The following is a 16,718-nucleotide window of genomic DNA, read 5'->3' as shown; positions in this document are numbered from 1 at the left end:
AGCTTCTTGGCCCTTTGAGTCCTGTGCTAAGCGGTCCAAAGGTAAGCTCAAAGAAAATTGTTATAATGTTATAATCATCAGTATTATTTTAAGAATTGATTGATTGGTACATTTGTTAAGGGAAATTATATTGGGTTAAGTGTACATAAGAACTGTGTTTTGGGACTTTAAAAAATGAAATTGCCTTCAATGCCACGACTTGACATTATCCCACCTGAGCTTTCCTGATGTAGCTTTGCTTCAGGTGATGTTTCTTAAAGTAAGAAAATGCCTCAAGATAATACCCAGTGGAGTAGAAACTTAGTAAATTCAGATTGAATAGAGGCTGACAACACGTCTTGCTTTAGCTGAAAAGCTTTTAGGGGTGCACCGAATGGGAAATTCTTGGCCGAAACCGATACCGAAAATAGGAAACAGTTGGCCGAAAACCGAATACCGAAAATGATTAATAGAAATATATATATATATATATATAATGTATACATTTTTTACCAATGTTGTTCAGCTGCCTGATTATGGAAAAATAAATGATTATGGCAAAGCTTAACTTAAATAATAATCACTATTATGGGTCCATAAAACATTTATTCAGCACTTTTGAATGCATAGAGTACATTCATTCCAAGTCAAGTGCATTTTCTTTTCTCTGTAGGATAACTACAACAAAGTGCATTCAGAACAAAGCCAAGGTGCTTTAAAATAAACATCTAGGCCAGTAGGCCTACAACAAAATAGTGTAAATAAAGACCTTCAACAACAACAAATGCACCTATAAGTGCATGCATACAAATGTGCAAACTGGATAAATCCACATGAATGTAACTATTTACAAATGAAATTACAATTCAATTTCAAGAATCTGTAAATAAGGTGGTCTGTCCTCATGAGCAATGTAAACAACATTGTATCATTTAGATACCGAAAGTACAATATATTGAACACTGTGCTGCTGTCATTTCCCCCCAATGATAACCTGAGATGGTGAATTATAACTCACAATGAAAAATGTTCAGGAAAGTGGGTATAGAGTAGACATGTAGAACTAGATAAGCTTATGATAAGCCAGCCTTGTCTACTTATTAAGGAAAAGTGGGAGGTTCTTTTTAATGAACATTAGCTTCTCTGCTTTATCAGCCATAAGTCTGTTCCTCTTCTCATCAAGCACATGAGAGGCAGCGCTGAACAGTCTCTCGCTGTCAGTGCTTGTGATTTGATCTTACTCCGCATATTTGTCCGGGTGTTTTGATTTCAAGTGGTGGAGTAATCCCGAAGTGGTGAAAATCTTTGCAGTTACACCCCCTCGAGAAATGTCAGCTGAACACGTTTTACAAATCGCAATCCGCGCCTCTTTCTCTGATATTTTTAAATATCTCCAAGCGGCAGACATGTTGGCTGTGAGCCAGCCGCGAGCATCGTCGCGCGCCGTGCTTGTCGCCGCGTTTTGATTACGTCATCACAACAACACGTTAGCTTACCAACGTAACCCTGTTCTCTGACATTCGGTGATATTTTTTCGGTGCCGAAAGCCGAAAGGGCCTTTTTAACCATTTTCGGCCGATAATTTTCGGTGGCCGAATATTCGGTGCATCCCTACTTTATACTGTAATTTTGGTCTGGCCTAAATGATATGTTCTATTTGATTTTAGGTTTGCTGATAAATAACCAAAGTTATACATTGTATCACTATGTAATTGAAAGCATTTATTAACCACACAATGAACTCATAACAATGACAGCTAGAAAGGCTCTTGGCAATATCGTTTAAATGTGGTGAAAATGGCACATCATTTCAGACAGCCACTCATGGGAGACATTCATTGTGTTGCACTCAGTTGTATACACAAAGTGACAGAAATAGTTTTGTCAATAATAAAAAAAGCTGGAGAAAAAAAGTTTAAATGCTGCCCTCTTTTTCAACTCCCCACAGCTGGCCAAGTGGGATTGAGTGTTGGATTGTAAGCCTCTAAAAAGTTACAGAAATAGTCTGACACAGCCAACCCAGCATCTGAAAGGCTGGGGGTCGGGACAATTGGACCATCCAAAAAAGCATCTCTGATGTAGTATGCTGGCCCCTCAAGGGTACGGCATGAGGTGCAAATGGAATGCCCATCGTAAAAATTGAGCAATGTGACCATTGGGAAAAAAGCCAAAGGAGTTAGTGCCCATCCTTAGAGTTGCTCCAACCTGCAACTGATTGTCCTTCAGAAACTCAAGCTTAATAACCTTCACTAACAACTTAACGCTTCAGTTCACTACGCTACTCTGTGGTCATTAACAATGATAACGACATAGATCTTGTACATCGACGTAGCCTCGTAGCCTCGTTGTTGACCAGACAACTCTCAGTAACCATAAGGGGATTGAATCATACGTGGGAATAGTAGCATTATTGATGTGCCTGAAACCGTGAAGCATCTGTAATATAACTCTCTCTATTGATCCCAGAGAGAGTTGCCTCTGAAGCCAGCCTCTGTGAGGATAGCTCCCTGGAACAGCCCCAGGATCTCAGATCACCAGGTCAGCTGGCGCTCAACAGCCAACGTTTTGCCTTAGTGACTCACAAAGCTCTCTTTGTTACACTCACACTAACATGCATCCACACAAGAAACCCACACGGACACAGGGCCTCATCCCATGCATGCATAAACACCTAGCCCACTCGGATTGCCAAGACCACACGTCAATCAGGGCTGCTTTTCCTGCATTAAGTCTATACAATTAAAAGGGGTTGTTTAGCGTGTTTGAATAAGGGTTGTTTGAGGTAATCAGGTAAACCGCCAACAATGAACAATTACCTCATACCGTACAACCGCCCTTACAAACTATTCTTAAGGTGTTTCAAATGAACCTCTCTGTGAAATAAATGTAGAAAGTAAGCTTAAATAATAATAGTGTTGTAGCCCTTTGCTGCACCCTGATGCAGTGGATGGATTATGAATCCATTCTGAATGCTGTGGGCAAAGGCAAATGTTGACAAAGTCAGATGCCAAGTGCTTAGGGGTAAACCGAGATGGCCGGTGAACAGGTATCAACAAAGATGGGGCCCTTGTGGCACCTGTGAGGTGAGTGCCATCTGTCAGCCTATTGCAAACAGACAAAATGACATTAATTTAACTCCATTATTTATTGAAAGACATCAAGTTTATCTTTACTTTTACAACAGTGGGACAATTTATACTTTCACAATGGTTGGTGCCAGAAGCTTGTATTGGTGCTGTTGGAGGTCAATATGATATTGATTGCAGTAAAAATCAATATCAAACACCATCAAACTAAATGATTCTATGTCTTGGGATAATAGTAGCTCTGCCTTCATGTGTTCATTTGGTAGTTGTTAATACATTTATCATCAAGATGATATCACAGATCCATAACAACGACCTTATAATTGTGATAGTGGATGTCACAAGTTAGTCAAAGTAATGATAGGCGCTCTTATGGCAGAAAATTGTCATGTCAATGTTGGGGCATGCGCATTAGAACGTATGAGTGTGGGGCGGAGGGCTTGTCTTGACTTATACATTTTACATTTATAGAGAAAATTGTGTGGCTACTTCCCTGATGACTGAATTTATCATGCAATTTTTTAACTCACTAACATGGTCAACAGCAATAAATGTTTTATTTTTTAAATACAATGATAAATTATTTGCATATATAATGGCAGTTAACCTGCTTTTTAAAAATGGAAACACTAGTTCAGTGATTCTACATGATTATTGTAACATTGTTTCAGCAAGGTAAAGCCACAAAATAGCACACTTTATTACCATTCTTTTTTTATGAGCCAATACTCAACTGGCTTGTTTGCCATGATTGCTGAAACACAGTTTTGTTTTCCTGCGGCAACAAATACAAAACTCCAAGCAGTATTCAGGACACCCATAGCGTGAATAACCTAGCCCTTCCATTTAACACAGAGTACGTTTTTCTCTAGGAACATATTGACGCATGCCTAACAGAAGAATGGCCGTTTTGTTATTCTCCATAAAGGAAAGAAAACAATTGTAATGGTAGTCAGAATATAATTGATCAGTCATGTTTAAGATGGGTTAAATGCAGATAAACAGTATGTGTTGAGAGGAAAAGAGGCTGAATGCATTGGCCAAAATGTTCTCTTGGAAAAAATGTGTTTTTTGTTTGATAATGATTTAGCTTTTCTAGCAAAATATTACCTGGTAAACTGGCTAAATGTGAAAAGACAAGTCATTAACGTTGTCTCTTAACTCCAACATATTTTTAGTGTATGCTAATCGGACTGTAAACAATGCGGTGTGCACTGAAAAGAAACATTTTTCATACCCCGATAACCAATGGCTTTATAGTTCAAAATCAAAACCACAATAAATATGTACCCATGCCACTAGCTCTATAGAAAACATCCTGTAACCGTAATTACTGACAAGGTTGTGTGTTGCCTCATAGCTTTGTAATTGGAACCATGGTCTTCATTTATTTCTTTATTTTTCAATATCTATATTAGACTTAATTACCTAAACAGCACCCTGGGGCAGGTAAAGCTAATACAGTCAAATATGTTTGTACACAGTGGGTGTAGAAATAAATCAATTAATGTTTAATTTCAATAAACAGAAGATTTGAGCCCTGTATTCTTGCTGACTGCAGTATTTTCCAAGCAAGGGCATGCTTCTTGTAGATATGCACACAGAGGGACAATGTGCGTAAGAGATGTTTACGGACGGAATAATTCAGTGACATTCTTGGATAACTATTTTTGCCTCTGTAGAATACTCATACTCACTCTATCTAACTTCTCAGGTAATAGCTTGAGCCCTGGAGGGAGGCATTTGACAATAATGCAATATTGCTTTATATGACATACATTTGCATCATAGTGAGTTTGTGAATGCTTGGGGCATGGCATAATTACAAATGTTAAATCGCAGGAAACGGTAAGTGTGCTACTATTGTTGTTATTCCAAAGGGACATATTCATCCGCCTTGGCAGAGGAACACCCAATGTAATGTGTATTCACCTTTAACCCTTTGAGAACTGAAGCCTCGCAGCTGATTTCCCATGGAACCCACTGTCTTACTACTGTACTCATACATATTCTAACCAATGTTTGCTGTCAGAACATTTGCAATATACTGCCAACTGAATTTATTAAACGAGAAAAACTAATGTTCAACGTTATCCCGATATTATGGGTTCAGAAAAGTTCAGAATAAAAGCTTATTATAAACATATTTGAAAATAAACAGTTTGAAAAGCATGGTAAAGATCATGCGCAATGTCTTCAAAGGATGAGAATTCATGTCAACACTATTCATACTGTGCATTCACACCCACTTGATGTTGAGTCATGGCAGGGGCTGTTGATGCCTCTGCTTATAAACCATATAGGAAGTATACTCACATTGAATTCATACTTTATTTAAACTAGAATAGTAATAAAGATGTGAAACATGCCCAATCCTTTCAAAGGGTTGTTTGTGGCTACACCTATATACTTATTTTTCTATAAACACGAGCTGGGAGAAAGACTGTCATTGACAAGTGCAAGTCTTATTCAAGAACCAGCAAAGAAAGCCAGTGTCCTACAACCCCTCCTCTACTTTGATTAAAAAAGGAATCCAATTGAAATGCTCACAAAAGCAACAGCAGAAGAGACAATAATACGTTGTGGGTTAAGCATACACATATGTTTCCCTCATGTTTCTGTATTGCCCTATAATGCAATAAAAACCTAAATTAGCCAACAATATGGCCATAAATCAACGTCCTAATCATGTTTCTGCAGTAAATAGCCATGACGAATATTTGCTGCATGCATCATCTCAACAGTATGCCACCCTATAGTGATATATCTGGAGGATGTGTTTAGAGGATAGTGTTGTATGTGGGGGAGTATGGTGTGAAGTCCTCGGTGTGTCAGCAACATATCAGTGAAACAGCTGAGGAGGCTCCTCTGGGAAACAGTGCCGGGGCACAAATTCACCATTCTCTGGGGGGGGGGGGAGGGGATTCAATTATCTTCTTTCATTTTACTGTATTGAGCACATTAGTTTATGTATGCAAACTACAGTGGATATTTGTTTTAATTATTAAGAAGTGTTACGAAGAACCTTATCTACAACTAACATTTGACTTTAAGATTTGAAATAAACTCATTTAAGGCAGACTGCACATTACGTCCCCATACTGTGTATGATCGCTCTCCTTAAGAGTTGTTGTTCATAAATGCAATAATTCAGCAAGATATCTACACACATAATATAAACATAAGCAGCAACAAACAATAAAACTGCCAACATTGACTACATCAAAAACATATAACGTTCCCATGGAAACAGCCAAGTGAGTGTAAGTTTGGATAATGCATAGACTACGTGTGTGTGTGCGTGTGCGTGTGTGTGTGCACATCTGTCAGCATTTCTATCGTGCATTCTTATACCTTTTGCATTTTTGCCATTTATTTTTACTTTGTGTTATTTTAATTATACTATAAGCAAGGCAATATATACAGTTTTAACATGTCTGAAAGAATGCCCCTATTACTAATTTAAACCACAACTCTGAGATATGGGGAAAGACGTCCATAACAAATCTACAGAAAATAATTGTATCCCAAAACAAGGTAATACGAATCTAGTAGGTAAATATGAATATACAAAAAAATGTGTTGACATTATTGTAAACAGCGTTTGTCATTTGTATATCCCATAAGGAAATGGCTCATAATAACAAAAACACTTCCAAATGAAGGTCAGTGAGTACACAACTAGACAAACCAAGCATTAAGTGTCAGTTTATGGATGATTGGTGTTAAAATATGGAATGGACTGAACCCGAATCTCTCAAGTGTAATTTCAATTCAACACTCAACAATTCAAATCAAGGAATATTTTACTAACAGATTACACAAATGTATGTAAATCAAAGATTCTTATATTGACTTTCCTTAGATCGGTTACCCAATAACTTGTATTTGGAGAATTAGAAATGTCGATGTGTTTGGTTTATCTTTAAATAATTTAAATAATGATGTTATAGTAAATGTTTTTGTGATCTGTATATTTTTTTAATAATGTATTGTTGTTATTTAAGCCCTGTAAATTACTTTGTTAAGGTTCTACCTTGAGACTTGAAATCTAATGGGAAAGATATTTTCTTTCTAAGCTATGCTTTCTGTCTCGCTCAAAATCATTTAGTTTTCTTGTGCCTTGCCTGTATAAATTGTCTTCTATTAATATTGAATTAGCTGTATTGAAAATATATATCAATGTCATAGAATTCCAAGCAGCATTGTACTGTAAGCTACTGAATATATTTGAATCATTATTGTGGTGATTGCAGTCTAAATTTGACTTTCATATCAGTATGTATTGCTTGGATATATCCCAACTTTAAGCTTCACTAAATGAAAATCACAGTACAACCTGCATTTGCACTGGGCTCTCCAGCCAGGCGTAAATTGGTACCGCAGGATTGTTGCATATGAATGTAATTCATAGGAGACGGGTGGAATTAACGAGACGTCTGGAAAATGTCAAGTGAATTAGGGAAAATCTCCAATGAATATTAAGAGTCATTTGTCTGGACCCAGAGTGAGCGGCCCACAGCAGAAACCACAACATCGTTTGCATGTTGCAATATGCCTCCATCATCCATCACGAGTCAACCTGACAGGACACTGGTTGACTACCACTATTAGCCTCTGATCCCATTGCCCATCTTACTGTGTTTCCCAGCATGCCATGTGTGATTTTTTTTCTCCAAATGGTAATCCATCAATGACATGATTATTACAGGTACCATTTCCACATGCTGGCACCCTTGTTGCGCTAATCTCTCTTTGAGAAGGCCACTGTCAGGAATGCAGCATGGTCGCAAATGTGTTCAGTCTGTTCACCCTTTGAGTGTTGGGATGGATTACGATTTATTTTTATTACTGTCCTAATGCTTGGTTTAGACATTTTAATCTAAATAAAACAATGCATTTTATTCAAATTAAATTGCTAGTATTTTAGCCAAATGCACTTTTTAACAGACTGTAAGAGAATTTTGGAATACAGAGTTGCCTTCATAACTTCTGAATTACTTAACTTGAGATTTTAGCGAATAAAGAAACATAATAAAACAGGAATAAATCAACACACTTTCCTTAAAGGGTCCTGACAATTATAGTTCTTAGCTCAGGTCTCTATCCTTAAGGCAAGCACTGCCCAAAAATACTGTACAGTGATCTACAGTGTATTTATTGTATAGAGGTAGGGGTCATCTTATTACAATGTTAATATAACATCTCCGCCCTATCCCAACCTCACCCTACTGAAACTTGACAAGAATAATTCTCATTCTCTTATTACAAGACATGTAGCTCGAGTATGTCCCCACCAGCTGGAGCAACAATAAACATAATGAAACTCACCTCATGTTGTGTCCTCCGTAACAATGGAGGAAGAAGAGGCTGTCTGACTCCAGGCAACAAGGCTCCTCCGAGATTGACAAGGAAGTAATTTGCACTGTCAAGCTTTTTGGGGTGTCAACAGCCGGAGGCCTTTTTCTCCAGTTTCCATATCTACTTTATTCAACACGTTTAGAAAAGCATGCATACTGTATCGTCATCATTTAAATCATCTTTGTACTCTTGAAAGGCAGCTGAACAAACTGTTCATGTACTATATAAGAAAAATATGTGAATTCTTCAATGTTAAAAGTCTTGAGTAGTTATTGTCTAAATAAAATACTTTCAACATAGAAACCTTGAACACTGATTACTGGCTGGACTGCGAAGCCATTAAGAAACTATTTTCTAGCTCTCATAGCAACAACCTTCACCCTTACAACTAAAGCATAGAAACGAAAAATCTGAAGAAATATGCATGCTGGCTACAAAAGTAATGGAAGGACGATGTCCTGATGTTGACCTTTTCTGTCTGTATCGTTTGTCTCCTACTTCTGTGCAAACTTTTTTCCTTCCCCCTCTCTCCGACTATGTGTCCCTCTTTGGGTCTCTATCCATCTCAATCTGTCTTCCCAAATCCACCTGCTGTCGTCTCTTCAGTATAAGGATGGTCAGGGGACAGTGTGTGTGTCTCTGGGTATGTGTCCTGTTTTTTTTAACAATTAAAAGATGTTCACTGCTGACAACATCACCCAATGAGGACATTGTGCCATAGGTGTGTGTTGGAAGCCAACTGAGGTCAAACTTGTTTACATCGAGGGGAAAAAATAATCACATTTTAAGTGAATGAGCTTAATATCTAAATGTAAAGCAATAAAGCATAACACCTAGATGGTTGAAATGTTATGAAAAATCTGTAGCAATTCTTTTTTAGCGAGCACACACCACATATTGCATTTAGAAGCAAGGCTGAGTCACTGCCACTCATTACAAAAGACAGTTTTCATTGCAACTAGATTACATTCTTTCAGCGTTTGGTCCTTCACCTCAGTGATACCTTTTTTTAAATAAGTTTCAGATCATCTAAAGCGTGGCAAATATTCATTTTCGAGGCAAATTCCTAATAAACTAATAGACCAAGTATTTTCTTTAGCTAGTTGCTATTGATTTCTCTATCCACATTCATTGCAAATCGCTGGACAAAAGCTAAGGCTCTTCACTAAAAGATGAAAAAGGCATATTGAGAAATGTAGAGAGTCTCTTGTGAAAAAAGAGTTACTCTAAATGAGAAAGCTTCAGTAAAATGATTATTACAATATCACAAAATACATGGAAGTAAACAAACAGCAAAAAATGTTGATTATACAAGTGTAGAAGCTAGGCCTTTACTTTTTCGCTAATATTTAAAAGAATATTCGTGACAGCTGCAAAAATGTGCACTTTCTTATTCTGCCATCCAGTTTTCAATAAGTGTTGCATTATATAATGCAGAGTTTTTATTTAGGCCTGGGAAGGCCCGCTAGAGTAAGTAAACGTGTGTGGGCCTGCAGTCACCCCTCACAAATTAAAACCGTTTTTTCCGACCCTTGCTAGCTCCAAAGGTAGCTCTCTTGGCCTGCAGTTCTCTTATACCCCTGTTGACAAAGTATGCAAGTAAAAAGGGAAACCATTACCCACACTGTTAGATTAGCATCCCCAGCCACTGTTTATCCTCTGTAGGATCTCACAATTCCTGACATACTGTAGAAGCTCATGATGTAGATGCCATTACAAAGGAAGAATAAGGAGTCCAATACACATTCCACTACTAGCTTTAGCAACATCATAATTCATGTCTCCGTCAACAACGCAATGAAGAAGCAGTTAGAGATCAAAAACAAAAGCATTGGAGTTAGCCAGAAGCACGAGTCTGCATTGATCTATGGTCTCTGGTCCCCAACCCACGAGAGGTAACGGTTGGATATAAAACAGGATTACTTAATTGAATCGCTGGCTGACTGGTTATTCTAGTGAAAAGGGATTTGGTTTTGTCAATAAATGCCTTTTCCAGCACCCTATAGGAATAAAGACAGGTGTTTGTGTCAACTTCGACTTCAGGGACTTAGATCTCAGTAAGTCGTAGGTGATAGATTGCATGCTAGGTTTATAGCTTGTGTGGAATTAAGTAGCTTAGTAAATGTTTCCAGGAAGGGAAACCTTTAACTTGCTGACTGATAGTCTTACTCCCCGTCACATTACTCACCATTTCTCTTTCTCTTTACATCTGTACCACAAAAATCGATGTATTGTCCCTACTTCTGTAGTAAGTGATGTGTCTCTTTCCTTTTTAGCAGATGGTGTAATTTAACAAGGGTCTCTGGCCAGTTTCACAGTAGGTCAAGTTATACGTTAGGGTTCAATATGGACTAAAATGTGCCATTCAACCTTGTTTTAGGGCAGAAACATTGACTTCTATTCCTAATGGCCTCACTTGAGTGCCATAGCACCATCTTGGCTGCTTTCCACCGTCTTTATCATGACTATAGGAACTCGGGGCCAGATGGCACATATAAACGATATGACTTTCGAAGTCGTCAGAAATGCTTTAATGGTTAGATTATATGAATACCCAATTGTAAGTCAAGACGACTTACAATTTGGTATAATGGTGACATGGGGGGGGTCATCCAAGACATTTCAATAGGAATCCATAAGAATGATGTCTTAAGTTGTTGCTACTGCTTAAAAAAAGTGACAATACAGAATTTGTATTGCTCAGATCAGGTGTCTTTAATCAGGTGTGGATTTTATCGATGATATCCAAAAAACTGTGAGCAAGTGAAAATAAGGTCTAAATATGATCTGAAAGCTTGCTATTAGGCTTCAAATGTGATTATTTCTTGTCCAAACACATGCTGGATTCATCAAACAGACAAATGTCTCATTACACATAATTCAGTCCCCTATATAATTATTTTAATGTTGATGGTAATGAAATACTGTATGGTTGCACATGTTTAAAACAACCATCTGTTTTTAAAGGTACAAGAAAAGGCACTTTTGGAAAAAGAGCTTTGAGAGCCCTGCTTTCACACAGATGCATTTGACCATTGGTTGCCGATTGAATTTCGCAAATATATTTGCACATCCTAGAGGGCTCTTGAATGCTCATGCAACAATAACAAGAATGGTGTTTCGATTAGTAAAACGTGTCAAAGTCAGTGAGAAGAAATTATCTAATGTTGCAAATTCCAGGAGGCAATCTTTCAAATGTGTTGAAATCTTCCTTATTTCCAACGTAAGAGTGATGATCACACACTGAACTACTATCCATGGTGACTTAGCTGTCCACAGTCTGGTGTCCTGGGAATTCCTTCCCACAGTCTGGTGTGATACAAGTTTGAGGTTTTGCTAGCTTGTTTGTTTCATAATGATATATTATTTATAAGAATAAATCCATCTGGAATAATTTTGCCCAAGTCCATTCTGTGTGAAACAATTGGCCAAAAATGATGAATAAATAAACCAACAGTTGCAAAGTGTCTGAAGCTTTTGAATATATAATCAGTACTGTAGGTCCCCTGTGTGGTACCAAGCCAAGGTAAGTTAAGACGATGCTCCTGGTAGTGGTCCTGCTGCACTGTGATACATTGTGCACGACAGATCATTGAAATGGTAAAAAAAAAAACATTTATGGTTCATGAGATTATTTCATTAAATCTTTTTAAAATGTTAATAACAATGGGGTTTCTTTTTCTAATTCCATTTAGACATTTTAATTCAGGAAGTTAATTTGCAGCTGTTTAATTTTGCAGAACAATACAATGAATGCACATACTACTCTGATAGTATGCTTGTATACCATCAGAATTGTAGGTGGAATGTATCACAGTTATATTGGCTCCAGTATTGAACCGCTAAGAATGACACATTAAATACCATCTCTACCCATCATTTTGAAATCAACATCAGACTGTAGATAAATTACATTTCACACCATAGCGTGGATGATTATTTTGCTTTGGGGACGTGATTCTGCAGATCTTTAAAACAAAAAATGTATGGAATAGAAAATTGTTTCTCCTTTAATAGGCATCAAGGTTATTATAGTGGTGATATAGAATAATACAAAAATATTCCATGTCAAATATTAGCTTGAATATTTTCTTCTGCAATATAAACAATTTAAAGTATCATGTTACATGAGGCGCACAGTTCTTTAATTTTCCTATTGTTAGGCGTCTTGCACTAATGCTTACAGATTACACTTTGAAGAACACCTCATTCTGATAGCTTTAATTAAATACTTAAGTGCTGCCTGAGTGGCTACTGCTGCTCCCCTGATGCTTACTGTAGGTCACCATCCAGTTCAGTGGGGGTTTGCCTCCTGTCAATATCTCAGCATATTCTCAATAGTGTGAAAGTTTATGCTCCCATGGGATACAGAAACATGCAGTGATAAATGATGGTGCATAAACTGAGATTACCTACTGTAACCCCCAGTTTCTATGAGTAAATGGCGTAGCCCTCTAAGGCTATCGCTATTGGGTAATCCCCCTGCGCACCCGCAAGGTGGGCCCCACCCTCGGGCTTCCTTCCGGTATAAATAGGAAGGAGGCCCGACAATCTGCTCCCATACAAAATAACTTTTCTTCAGCTATTCGTAGAGCCAGTGGGGCCCAGCACTTAGAGGGCTACGCCATTTACTCATAGAAGCTGGGGTTACAGTAGGTAACCTCAGTTCTATTTCGTATACTGTATATGGCTTCGCCCTCTAAGGCTATCGCTATTGGGTTAAGGGCGAAGCATGATGTAGTCTGCGCCCCACTGGGTCCGCCCGGCCCTAGAAGCACAGACACACCTGCTCAATAACACCCCATGCCTGTTGCGCCATGCGTAATGGCGCATCACTGTCCCTGGAATATAGCATAACATGAATATTTTCCATGAGGGGACGAAGGCTGGGAACAATACATACCTGCCGCTGTGAAAAGTAGAGACGAAGGTCATACTTTGCGCAGTGACAAAAAGAGGGGGAACTGCAGCTCTCTGAGAGCCGCGTCCGCGTGCTCTGGCCCCAGGCAGGATTCGCACATTGCGTGCTGGTCATAGCTCATGATATATCCTGAGCCACAGGAGGGACAATTTCGGACGCAGTTGTTGCTCATGATGTTTAATGGTTCTGTGCTTCAGTAACTGCCATGGTGTGCTGAAGAAAAGAGGGAGCAGAATGTCGGGCCTCCTTCCTATTTATACCGGAAGGAAGCCCGAGGGTGGGGCCCACCTTGCGGGTGGGCGTGGACTACAAGTGTTTCAGTGCTGCGCGGGTGCGCAGGGGGATTACCCAATAGCGATAGCCTTAGAGGGCGAAGCCATATACGAAATAGAACCTATTTCAACCCATCCTGGCTTTCGACGGTCAGTCTATTTTTAGTGATGCATACTGTAGTTACTTCGAGATGCATTCAATTCAGATTGCTGTTTAACCAAAGCTTTCTGTCTTTATACACACCTCTTAATTCATTAAATGAGTCTTGGGCATTCATGCCTTTAGGTTCTTATCCACTGGGAATTTTAAATTAATGGAAGTTGTTTCAATGGTGTGTAAATTGATGGGCCAACGCTTTTTACACTCGTCTTAATCCCATAATTCAGCAACTCATCAATATTACATTCTGGTTCAAAGGCTTATAACAAAAGTGTAACCTTTGGAGGTCTGAGAAAGAAAGAAATTGGTTTTGAAACATACGGGTAAGCAGCCTTTAGAGAAACCTGTACAACTGATTCTACAACTAAAAGACACAATAACAACATACTCATTTATTTCTTTAAATTCATGCACCCGGGGTCTTTGGTCAGCGTGGGTTGCAACTCACTCAAATTGACATGTTTACAAATATGACGGCAGAGAAGGTTCATGTCCTTGTCTCCACATTAGTGACAAGTGGCTCCTCGTAAACAAGGGGAATTTATGGTGCCTCATCAAGATGTTCCCAACAAAGGTGCCTACATTTAACGATTTAATTTATACTTCAGGGGAGATTTGTACTCGTTTCTCACCCAAGTCAGGTATTAAGCTTTTATCATTTGACTTTAGTCTTAATTTTTGCATGTTACCTGAGCCACACAAAAATAAATCTCAGACTACAAATAAGTTAGTTTACTTTATCCACTCATAAAAGAGACAAAACGCTAATTAAAAATGTCTGGCTGAAAGCATTATTGGTTATTTTCTCAAAATTGTATTTAGATATTGCCATTATATCACTAGCGTTAATTATTTCAGTCATCCTATTCATGCAATGAAAATATGATATTGTGAACAATATTTGTGGTGTGTATCCACAATGAAAAAAAAATCTTGTTTTAACCTTACCCAGCCAATGCAATAATATTCACAATATATTTTTCTGGTAATTTAAAAAAAAAGAAGTTTAACATCAGACTTTTTCGAAGGCACAAGATCCAATTCCTCCTTTTGAATGCCAGCTGTGACAATAATTGCAAGGTGAGTACTGCTCTGTTAGTGGAGATGGAGAAGATGGATGAGATATTAAAGATGGATGAGCGATAATTGTGTTGCAGAGCTCGACAAGACTTCCTGGGGTTCCCCATCGTGAAGTCCCACGCCACCCACTGTGGCTTGAGGGACGCTTCACAGATCTGCCATCATTTGCTTGGTACATAGGGGTTTAGTTCAAAAAGTTGTGTCATGTATTATTTGTAACTGATATAATAAGATGTGCCTGTTTTCTGAACCAAATGCAATTCAATTTTATATATTTCGATATTTTCCAATTTACAATGGGTTGGATGTTATCTTCATTCAATTTGCACTTATATTATTTTGTGTGATTTTGAGAAAAAAAAAGTTGGCTGGAACATTTGCTTAGCACATGCTTTGTTTGGCTCTTTGCATCAACAGTGTTTTCCCAAAAGGCTTGTGAGACGTGAGAAGAAGTTAACAGCAAAACAAAAAAATATTATTGATTATGTTCACCTCACCCTGCCTAAACCTCGAGAAGTATTACACAGTATATCACAACAACTCTAATGCATCAGAGGTCAGAGAACATCCAGCTTGTTTTCTCTGAGAGTGTCGTAAATTATTTCTGGTCCAAAACTGGTGACGATGTTTCGGAGGAAATGGCCAAGAAAAAAAAGGTGGTTTTAATATTTCCAAAATGTTTCACTTGTCATTCATGACATTTGAAAGCTAATTAAAGATATCCGTCCTGGGTTTACTGTTTTGTAATGCCATCCATTTCTACCAAACAGCAAAGTGTTTTGTCCCTGTGTGTGTGTTTTGTCCCTCTGTTGCTTTTTGGTTGTCAGCCAGAAGATTGAAACACTCCACTGGAATCAGTCCAGACCTTGAAAAGACCAGTGACACTATGTTGACTTTTCCTATTCAGATTTTGAAAACAAACCCCACAGTGTCATTTATCAATAACAAATAGAATAGGATTACACAAAGAACATGTTTACCCTGTTTAAACAATATAATATAACTTTTCATCAATACTACCTGTACTGCAGGATTCACAAAACCACATTAATGTGATTGTTAAAATTCAGGTCCGAGTCCATGACTTCTTTTTTCTTTTTTTTTTGCTTACTTTGTAATTGTCTTAATTTAAGACAATTACAACGTAAGCATCACCTTAACATTCTGTATAAGAATAGAGGACAGATAATGTTTTCTCAGCATTATCTGGAAAAACTTCATGCATTAACTCCATTAGTCTTGACTACCGTAACGCCATCATGCAAGTCTCTCAGGCAAAAAGCACTTTCTTTCAAGATAAGATCCAATCTTCCTATTCCAATCCCCAAAAACTATTTTCTATCTTCTCCACCCTGTTGGACCCCCCCAAAGCCCCTCCCCCTTCTGTCAAGCGACTTTGTTAACCACTTTGAAAAAAAGGTTGATGATATTCGCTCTTCTTTTTCTGACTCACCTTTACTCACCGCTGGGTCACCAGACCCTCCCTTCACCCACACAGTGACCTCCTTCTCCCCTCTCTCTCCAAGTGAGGTTCTTACCCTCATTACCTCTGCCCGTCCTACTACCTGTCCTCTGGACCCTATCCCCTCAAACCTCCTTCAGACTATCGCTCCTGATATTCTACCGTTTCTCACCCATTTCATCAACACTTCTCTAACTTCTGGTCACTTTCCAAACAGTCTCAAGGAGGCAAGAGTAAACCCTCTCCTAAAGAAACCCACTCTCAACCCGTCTGATGTTATAAACTACAGGCCTGTCTCTCTCCTCCCGTTCCTGTCTAAAACACTTGAACGCGCTGTCTTTAAACAACTCTCCTGTTATCTCCATCAGAACAACCTTCTGGATCCGCACCAGTCTGG

The 16,718-nt window shown here is 38.4% G+C and overlaps 1 protein-coding gene across 1 annotated transcript in view; it reads right to left on the bottom strand.

Moving 5' to 3' along the window:
• Positions 1–13,466, bottom strand: part of LOC307037227 (neuronal acetylcholine receptor subunit alpha-4-like) — a 28,388-nt gene extending 14,922 nt beyond the window's left edge. Inside the window, exon 1 of the mRNA XM_079678007.1 lies at positions 13,330–13,466. The gene's annotated coding sequence lies outside the window, so the exon portion shown is untranslated. The remainder of the gene's footprint in view (positions 1–13,329) is intronic.
• Between the last annotated feature and the right edge of the window lie 3,252 nt (positions 13,467–16,718).

This window comes from Notothenia rossii (assembly GCF_949606895.1).
Source record: "Notothenia rossii genome assembly, chromosome: 4".
Lineage (NCBI taxonomy): Eukaryota > Metazoa > Chordata > Actinopteri > Perciformes > Nototheniidae > Notothenia > Notothenia rossii.
The sequence above is the reverse complement of the archived record's forward strand: the minus strand, read 5'-3'. Positions and strand labels throughout refer to the sequence as shown.